The sequence below is a fragment of the Chiloscyllium punctatum genome, chromosome 3 (genome assembly GCF_047496795.1).
Source record: "Chiloscyllium punctatum isolate Juve2018m chromosome 3, sChiPun1.3, whole genome shotgun sequence".
NCBI lineage: Eukaryota > Metazoa > Chordata > Chondrichthyes > Orectolobiformes > Hemiscylliidae > Chiloscyllium > Chiloscyllium punctatum.
This window is the reverse complement of record NC_092741.1, coordinates 76,358,267-76,368,778: the sequence shown is the minus strand read 5'-3', so window position 1 is coordinate 76,368,778 and position 10,512 is coordinate 76,358,267.

The following is a 10,512-nucleotide window of genomic DNA, read 5'->3' as shown; positions in this document are numbered from 1 at the left end:
TCGCTCGTGATGTCATTTCTGCCCCTGTGTATACAGCTATAAGCCCCAATTGTGCCCCCTTTGTGCGCGTCACGTCCGTTGGTGATGTCACTCCTGACCCTGTAGTCACGCCCACTTAAGCAACTGTCTCCGCCAGCTCCGCATCCCCCCCCCCCTCCCCCCACCTCCAGGTCCTAGCTCCCATCCCTGCCGTGTGTTCACCATTACCCCAAACCTTCCGCTCACAGAGGACACACGTTCAGACCTCAGCAAAAGCCTCATCTTCATCCCTCTACATTCCCAGATTAATGAGATTGACACACGCTGCAACCTTGAACGTTTCTTCCGCCACCTCCACCTCCGTGCCCACTGACTCAACCAAGACACCCGCCTACCCACCGAGGACCCCTTCACCCACTTGCAACACAATCCATCCACCTGGACACCCCGTGCTGGCCTGTTACCCGCCCTTAACCTCTTCATTTCAATCTGTCACCGTGACATCGACTGCCTCAACCTGCCCAAGCGTCTCATAAATTCCAACCTTCCACCCTCCCAACATGCAGCCCTCCACTCTCTCCATTCCAACCACAACCTCACCATGATACCCGCAGACACAGGGAGCACAGTAGTAGTGTGGCACACCGACCTCTACACTGCTGAAGCCAGGCGCCAACTTGCAGACACCTCCTACTACTGCCCCCTTGATCACAACCCCACCTCCCATCATCAAACCATCATCTTCCAGACTAACCACAACTTCATCGCCCCTGCGGATTGCTCACCCACAGCCTCCAATCTTATTGTCCGTGAACCCAGCAATGCCCGATTCTACCTCCTACTGAAGATTCACAAACCTGACTGCCCCAGTTGACCCATTGTCTCAGCCTGCGCCTGTCCCACTGAACTCATCGCTGCCTACCTTAACACCGTCCTGTCCCCCTTATTCCAGTACTCCCCACCTACGTTTGTGACACCACCCACACCCTTCCCTTCCTCCAAGATTTTCATTACCCTGGCCCCCAATGCTTCATCTTTACCGTGGACACCCAATCCTTGTACACATCAGTCCACCACTCCAAATGTCGCCAAGCCCTCCATTTCTTCCTCTCAGTACCTGTAACCTTCCACTGACACCCTCATCCGCCTGGCTGAACTGGTCTTTACCCTCAACAACTTCTCTTTCCAATTCTCCCACTTCATCCAAACCAAAGGGGTAGCCATGGGTATCCATACTGGACCCAGCTATGCCAACCTGTTTGTCGGGTGCGTGGAACAGTCCACCTTCCGCACTTACACCAGCACAACACCCCACTGCTACATCAATGACTGTATTGGCCCAACTCATGCTCCCACAAGGAGGTTGAACAGTTCATCAACTTTACCAATGCCTTCCACCCCAACCTCAAATTCACCCGGACCATCTCGGACACCTCCCTCCACTTCCTGGACCTCTCCATCACTGCCTCCAGCGACCAATGAACCACAGACATCCCACAGCAACCTAGACTGCACCTCCTCCCACCCTAAATTCCGTAACAACGCCATCCCTTATTCCCAATTCCTCTGCCTCCACCGCATCTGTTCCCAGAATGACCAATTCCACCTCAGAAAGTCCCAGATGGCCTCTTTCTTCCATGATCACAATTTCCCTTCCCAAGTGGTTGACGATGCCCTCCAGCGTATCTCCTCCACTTCACGCACCACCGCCCTTGAACCCCATCCCTCCCAACACAACAAGATCAGAATCCCCCGGTCCTCACCTTCTACCCCACTAACCTCCGCATACATCGAGTTATCCTCTGCCACTTCCGCCACCTACAAAGGACACCACCACCAAAGACATATTCCCCTCCCTTCACCTATCACCATTCTGGAGAGATCATTCCTTCCACGACTTCCTCATCAGATCCACGCTCCCGACTAGCCCACCTTCCCGACTGTCACCTTTCCCTGCCACAGGAGGAAGTGCAAAACCTGCGCCCACACCACTCCCCTCACCTCTGTCCAAGGTCCCACGGGATCCTTCCACATGCATCAGAAATTTACCTGTACCTCCACCAAAGGCATCTACTGCATCCGTTGCAACCAATGTGTCTGCCTCTACATTGGGGAGACAGAATGCCTTCTTGTGGATCATTTCCGAGAACAGCTCTGGGACACACGCACCCACCAACCCCTCAGCCCTATGGCTGAACACTTTAATTCCCCCTCCCACTCCATCAAGGATGTGCAGGTCCTGGGCCTCCTGCATTGCCAAACCATTACCACCCGACGCCTGGAGGAAGAACGCCTCATATTCCACCTTGGGACCTTGCAACCACATGGGATAAATGTGGATTTCAATAGCTTCCACATTTCCCTTCCCTCCACATTATCCCTGTCCCAAGTCTCTAACTCGGCACCGCCCTCTGGACCTGTCCATCACTCCCCTTTCTGACCTATCACCTTCTCCCTCACCTTCATCCACCTATCGCTTTCTCAGCTACCTTCCTCCCCCAACCCCAACCCCTCCCATTTATCTTTCAGCCTCAGCCCACAAGCCTCATTTCTGATGAAGGGCTTATACCCAAAATATCAATTTGTCTGCTCCTCAGATGGGCCTGACCCACTGTGCTTTCCCAGCAACACACTCTCGACTGTAAATTAATTTACCTTGGTTCAACTTGGTTTAATTTTGTTTGGTTTTAGTTATTTGTAGAATTGTAATTTTGTAGGGTTTTTTTCCCTCCTCAGTGGTTTGTGGAATACAGTAGTAATTTGTTTACTGTTATTGTCACAATATTATAAGTTTGTTATACTGTTTTGTTGTGATTTTGTAATTTGTAAAAAATTTTAAAATCTTTTTTTTCAATAAAGCTGTTGACAAAAAAAAACAGCCTAACTTCCTGAGTAATTATTTTACTTAATTTCATTGAAGTACTCTGAAGTTTCCCATTTTTATCGCAGCTTTAGGAATGTTCCAGGCATAATTGCTTCCTGGGCAATTTCTTCACAATCTGCCATGATGGGGATTCCACGAAATGCCTATCTAAGCTGGAATGAAATGCTTATCTAAGCTGGAATGATGTCTGTCTTGCCAGTGGAAATCTTCCCTAAGAAGTCCAGCAAAAAAAAATTCTAGCCAGTTCCTTGAAATTTCAAGTTCACTTGCTTCATTAATGATGAAACTAAAGATTTCAATGGATAATTCACCAGCTCCCTTAAAGCCTGCAAAATAATCCATTACAGTTAGAGAGCTCGGAGGATTCCAACGTTGTTAACTTAATAGTTAACCAGGGAAAGTTAGAGGGTTACAAACCTATTTGAACTCCTGAGTAACTGTTAAACTGAATTCAACCCACCTATATCTCCCACCGATCTCTTTAAACCCCTGGATCTCTGTCTGCCTGATCCCCTTCACTAGTAGCTAACATTTCCCCCTGCTAGTCTGTCTCCCTTGGACTTACCAAGGCCTCCATTCTCCCAGAATCAAAGTTACACCGCCCACCACTTTACCTTCCAAACTGCCGGCCTGACCTTTTCCACTCCAGCAAGCCCTATCCCATTGACAACTGTCTTCATTGGATCTGACACTGCCTCCGTCCACCAGCTGATACAATCCCTCTTCCCTCAGATGACTCCCATCACCTTCGTACCGCTAAACCTGACCCCTAAGTGAATACATTTTAATTTGATCAAGGATGGAACTAGGTTCTCCAACCTTGATTGCAAGTTTTGGGCTATTCATATACATTGTAAAAAGTTGAGGGCCCAACACAAATCCTCATGAGGCCTCACTCATCGCATGCTCCTAATGTGAAATAGACTCATTTATGCATCTACTCTGCCAACCTTCTATCCATGCTAAACTCCCCACAATAACTTCTTATGCAACACGTCGTCAAATGCTTTCTAGAAATCTAGAACAATCTCTCCTTTATCCACTTCATGAAAAACTCCAATAAATTGGTTAAACACAATGTCCTTTTCACAAAATTATGCTACTTCCTCCCAAGTACTGAGTGCCCAACAATATCCTCCTGAATGATCGTTTAAAACAACTTTCCCACCGGCATACTTGCGCTAAAGGGACTGTAGTGGTTCAAGAAGGCTACTTCCCACCAGTTTCTCAGGGACAAATAAGGAGGAGCACAGTTACATCTCCATTCCCTGAAAAAATAAATAAATATTAACCCCATTCCTCCAACAGCCAACATCTGATGCTGAATAAGACTGTTTTCAACCTTGCTAGTGTATTTGACCCTGAGGTGCACTTTTGACCACATGTTCATGCCATTACCAAGAATGCCAATTTCTACCTCTGCCTCAGAGAATCTGCCAGCCATGAGTCACACCCATCCTTCTTTACCTCTGGACTTAAACACACCAGAACATTCATTGTCAGATTTTCATCTTGCACTCTTCATAAAGTAAAGGTCATCATTTTCTTCTAAAAGTCTAGTGCCTATGTCCTAGCTCACATAAAATTCCCTTCATCCGTCACCACTTTGTTCAATGACCTACATTAGCTCCCAATTAAATAATGTCTGGACTTCACAATCCTCATCATTCCTTCATACGTATCTAATCTCTTTCAAACCCTGAACCCATTCAGTGTTGGAATTGCTATGCTCTGTTGACGGAATACATTGGTTTGCAAAGTAGAATATGTCCATAGTATGGGTTCCTTCACCAGCTGATGTGACCATGAGGGGTCTCTTTCTCAATCTCTTCTCTTGCCTGAGGCAATGTTAAACCACCACTACTTGTCCTCTTTAATGAATGCAGCAGTCCTTTGGTCCAGTAAGACTATCACATCTTTAACTTATTTTAAAGCTGGCCTCTTGTGCACATCAAATCTTGAAAGATCTATATCAGTAGCTGTCCTTTCAGTTGCTAAGGCCCTAACTTCTCGATTTCCTCCTAAACTTCTCTCTCTCCCTCTCTTTCCTTCTTCAATAAGCTGTTTAAAGCCAACTTTTTGATGAAGCTTTTTGTCATCTGTCCAAATAACTTGCTATGTGGCTTAGTTTCAAATTTTTGTTTCATAACACTTCTTTTATGCAATTTATGAATACAAACTGTTGTTGACTTTAAATCTTGAAATTCTTGAGATGGACTATTTGCAGTTTAAAAGGGTGAACGGGAGAAAAGAACTGGGACTCTCAACTCAATTTATAATGTTTACCCCAGCCATTATTCATTACACCCTACCATATCTCAGTTTATGACTGATTTGCTCAAAGATCACCACTTGCAAAAGTTGACTCATACAAAATACATCATGTGCATAGTATTTAACATGCATTATTTTAAAATCTCTGTCAGTATTTATTTAAAATGAATAACAATATATTGCAATTCGTTAAAGGGAGAGTAAAATAATTGTGACCCCAGTGGGATAAAATTGTGATGTTTACATAAAGATTCTCTAAATCAATACAAAAGAGCACTTCATAAACACTACGTGAAAACTTCCATTGTCAAATTTATGCAGCTGCTAAATTCAGCAATTCAAGTTTATATCCCTGCTGTAAAATTGTAAATCATAATTTAGTGCTTGCAGGGCATTGATCAGAAAAAGATAAATGCGGGAGCACTTTGTGTTGTAATTTTTATTTGCTACACTAGCTGGATGCCAAATTCTGCATCTCAAATGCTAAGCTCTTCTTAATGTTTAAAAAAAGTGAGTAGGAGAGTGAATTGAAGTCGAAAGCTCTTTCAGAGAGTTGGCAGAGTCTCAATGGGTCAAAAAGCCTTAATGGGTGCTGCAAATTTTAAAGGCTTAATTTTACCAGACCTCTTGACGATGAGCTAGGACATGGGAGAGCTGGCAAAATAGCATGATGGCATCAGTGAGTGTGCGAGCTGACTTCCTGCTAACATGCCATTATTCCAGTATTAGTGCTACATTGGAAGACCATAGCAAACCTTGGCAATCTCCCAGTGGGATATTCAAAGAGCCTTGTTTTTTGGCCACTCCATGATCAAGGGATGGGCCCTCTTGTGCAATTGTGAAAGCCTGCCTCAGCAACACATGCTGAACACTTGAGCTTTTGAGTGTTAGAAATAGGATTGTATTAGAACCACTTTGTTAACCATAACTCACCCCAAATATATGTTCAGAGAAGTGATCAGAAATAACCCCATCCCCACGCACAGATTTACCCATGACCATATCTTTGCCAAACCTTTAACCTTCTTCCCCTCCTCTAAAGTTCAGAATATGCTTCTGAACTAGAATTCAGGTCTGCATCTATTTTTAACTCAAGTTCTCTTTTCATTTGATTTATGTGTGAATGTTAATGCCTGTTTACGAGTCATGTGTGAATGCTCCTTCCCAAAAGAATGCTTCTTTTCCAAACTGTGTTGTATTTAGCTTACAATATTAATCTGAATTGAAAAATGAAGGTGTACAGTGAAACTAATCTACTAGATTGTAAAACCAGAAGGTCATTATGGCTCTGGTAAAATTTGGCATCTTGGAAATAACGTGAGAGTCTCCAGCTCCAGCGATATAATTGGCATTTTGATTTTCTGACCAATGTCAAGGACTCAAAAATCTAAAATTATTCCAATTGCTTAATCATCTTGCTGATGTTGGATAAAAGGAGAAGGCTACTGCTGTCTGTAAAAATAAAGTCCCCATAGTTCTGCACTTTCATTCAAGAGAGATGACCAATGCTAATGATGATTTTGTCACAGCCAAAAGGAAGTGAGCAAAGTTTTCTCAACAAGTTGCTAGATTAGCCTGAGGCTTCCACAGTGATCTGGAAGTTCATAATAAAAATATTTATTTTTTTCAGCTTTAGAGTTACAGATCATCAAGGAGCAGCTGACCATTTGTAATGATGGGGAGTTAACACAATGTTATGGCCTCGTTTGGAGGAGTCAATTGATTCCTATCCTTGTTCTATTTCTCCAACAGTTGCAGCAAAGTTTGAATTTTAAAAGGGAAGTGATATTGCCAAGTATTTATAAATCAGAGCATACACAGCGCAGTAACACAAGAAGTAACACACTATGTTCCTTTAGTAAGAGCTTATTGAAAACAAAACTTGAGGCAAAGATGTACAGATATTACCAAAACGTTTGTACTATGTAAATATATACAACTAATCTTCTTCAAATATAACATAGAGATAAGCTCCAAGTCTGGGGAGAAAATGTAAACATCTACATAGTGTTATCTTAAAAGTACATTGGCCAATAATGTTTCAATTCAGGGAAAATCAAATTATGATAAATTGTCCAAATGTTCATCTGTAGCCAAAATCACTTTGCTCATAAGCTGTTAGTACTATAATTTTGTTTTGAATCAGATATGACTGATTATCTGGAGAGAGTGGTGCTGGATTCTGAATATTTCTTTAAGATCTCTTGATTTATAGCAATGAAAAGGTCTTCTGTAGGAATCCTCGAGTTGTGGACATTAGGTATTCCAATGGGTTTATAACTTGCAAACTTTAATAAGATGGCTTCAGAGAAAACATAGAGAGCATGGCATAGGCCTCTCTTTAACTGTCTGTGTTCGAGTCTAATTGTTTTACTTCTTTCCCTCTGAAAATATTGCAGACTTAGTGACTCCAGTTGAACAGCTTGTTTTCTTTTGAAATGCATTTTTTCCAAAATGTCCAAGATATAAATCTGTGTGGAGTCAATGGTATTCTGAATTCAGTTTTCAAATACCACATAATAACAACATGGCAGAGATATCCTACCTACTGAGTGTCCCCTTCACATGATTTTGCTATTTTAAAATGCTTTATGATTCCCGAGATGGGAGATTAAAACAAGTTTTGCTTTTGTTATATTGTGAATTATCACATAAGTGATGTACCTTTAAGGGTCATGCACTGTATGATGGCATGTAATCAAATAGGAGCTAACATAACTATCACAGTGTGATGGTGGTACATATCAGAATATCATGCCAAATCACATCAGTATTACATTACTGTTCTCATGACTCATATTTTGAGTTGTTTGGAACTCTCTTCTAAAATAAAAGAGATGTTAAAATTGATTGCTTAATTTAATTGTATTGGCATTTCTATACAAGTTCTAAGTGCAAAAATAGTTACAGATTTGGATATCTTCTAATTGACAACAATTTTTAAAATTTATTTGAAAGTTGTCAAGACTATGTGTGAGATGAAAGCGAGGACTGCAGATCAGAGTCAAATTTAGAGTGCTGCTAGAAAAGCGCAGCAGGCCAGGAAGCATCTGAGGAGCAGGAAAATCGATGTTTTGGGCAAGAGCCCTTCATCAGGAAACCTGATTCCTGATTTATGGGCAGCACGGTGGCATCGTGGTTAGCACTGCTGCTGCACAGCGCTAGAGACCTAGGTTCAATTCCTGCCTCAGGCAACTGACTGTGTGGAGTTTGCACATTCTCCCCGTGTCTGGGTGGGTTTCTTCCAGGTGCTCCAGTTTCCTCCCACAGTCCAAAAATGTGCAGGTTAGGTGAACTGGCCATGCTAAATTGCCCGTAGTATTAGGTGAATGGGTCTGGGTGGGTTGCTCTTCAGAGGGTCGGTGTGGACTTGTTGGGCCGAATGGCCTGTTTCCACACTGTAAGTAATCTAATCTCATTTGCAGTTTCATCAGTTTTTAATTCAAATGATTTTTTTTGTTTGCTATAATACTTCATTGTAATAATGAAATAAACACCTCCACCAACATGTCGTTCATACATCCTGCACGCAATCTTCATTAAAACTAGATGTGGCCAGTTCAAACTGAGATAGATTCCTCTTTCAAATATTTGGATTTCTCTAATATCACAACACACTATTCTTGAGATGCTCTTTAAAAGAGAAAAGTAAAAATATTGTAGTTCATCTTCAGACCTCAAAAGAATTAGTTAGAGTCACAGAGTCATTGAGATGTACAGCACAGAAACAACTCGGTCCAACTCGTCCATGTCGACCAGATATCCCAATCTAATGGAGCCCCACCTGCCAGCACCAGGCCCATATCCCTCCAAACCCTTCCTATTCATACAACCATCCAGATGCTTTTTAAAGGTTGCAATTGTACCAGCCTCCATTGCTTCCTCTGGCAGCTCATTCCAAATACATTCCACCCTCTGAGTGAAAAAGTTGCCCCTTAGGTTTCTGTTATTGATTTCCTCTCTCACCCTAAACCTATGCCCTCTAGATCTGGACTCCCTCACTCCAGGGAACAGACTTTGTCTATTTACCCTATCCAGGCCCCTCATGATTTTATAAACCTCTATGATGTCACCCCTCAGCCTCCAACGCTCCAGGGAAAAACAACCCCAGCCTATTCAGCCTCTCCCTATAGCTCAAATCCTCCAACCCTGGCAACATCCCTGTAAATCCTTTCTGAATCCTTTCAAATGTCACAACATCTTTCCGATAGGGAGGAGACCAGAATTGCACACAATATTCCAACAGTGGCCTAACCAATGTCCTGTACAGCCACAACATGACCTCCCAACTCCTGTACTCAATACACTGACCAATAAAAGAAAGCATACCAAACGCCTTCTTCACTATCCTATCTACCTGTGACTCCACTTTCAAGGAGCTATGAACCTGTACTCCCATGTCTCTTTGTTCAGCAACACTCCCTAGGATCTTACCATTAAGCGTATAAGTCCTGCTAAGATTTGCTTTCCCAAAATGCAGCACCTCACATTTATCTAAATTAAACTCCATCTGCTACTCCTTAGCCCATTGGCCCATCTGACGAAGATCCTGTTATAATCCGAGGTAACCTTCTTCGCTGTCCACTACACCACCAATTTTGGTGTCATCTGCAAACTTACTAACTATACCTCTTATGCTCTCATCCAAATCATTTCTATAAATGATGAAAAGTAGTTGACCCCTGCACTCCTTGTGGCACACCACTGGTCACAGGCCTCCAATCTGAAAAACAACCCTCCACCACCACCTCTTCTGCCTTTCACCCAGTTCTGTATCCAAATGGCTATTTCTCCCTGTATTCCATGAGATCTAACCTTGCTAACAAGTCTCTAATTGGGAACCTTTTCGAACGCCTTACTGAAGTCCATACAGATCACGTCTACCACTCTGCCCTCATCAATCCTCTTTGTTACTTCTTCAAAAAACTCAATCAAGTTTGTTAGACATGATTTCCCCCAGATAAAGCCATGTTGACTATCCCTAATCAGTCCTTGCCTTTCCAAATACATATACATCCTGTCCCTCAGGATTCCCTCCAACAACTTGCCCACCACCGATGTCAGGCTCATTGGTCTATAGTTCCCTGGCTTTTCCTTACCACCTTTCTTAAATAGAGGCACTACGTTAGCCAACCTCCAGCCTTCCGGCACCTCACCTGTGACCTTCTATAATACAAATATCTCAGCAAGAGGCCTAGCAATCACTTTCTTTGCTTCCCACAGAGTTCTAGGGTACCCCTGATCAGGTACTGGGGATTTATCTACTTTTATGTGTTTCAAGACATCCAGTACTTCCTCCTCTGTAATATGGACATTTTCCAAGATGTCACCATCTATTTCCCTATATTCTATATCTTCCATGTCCTTTTCCACAG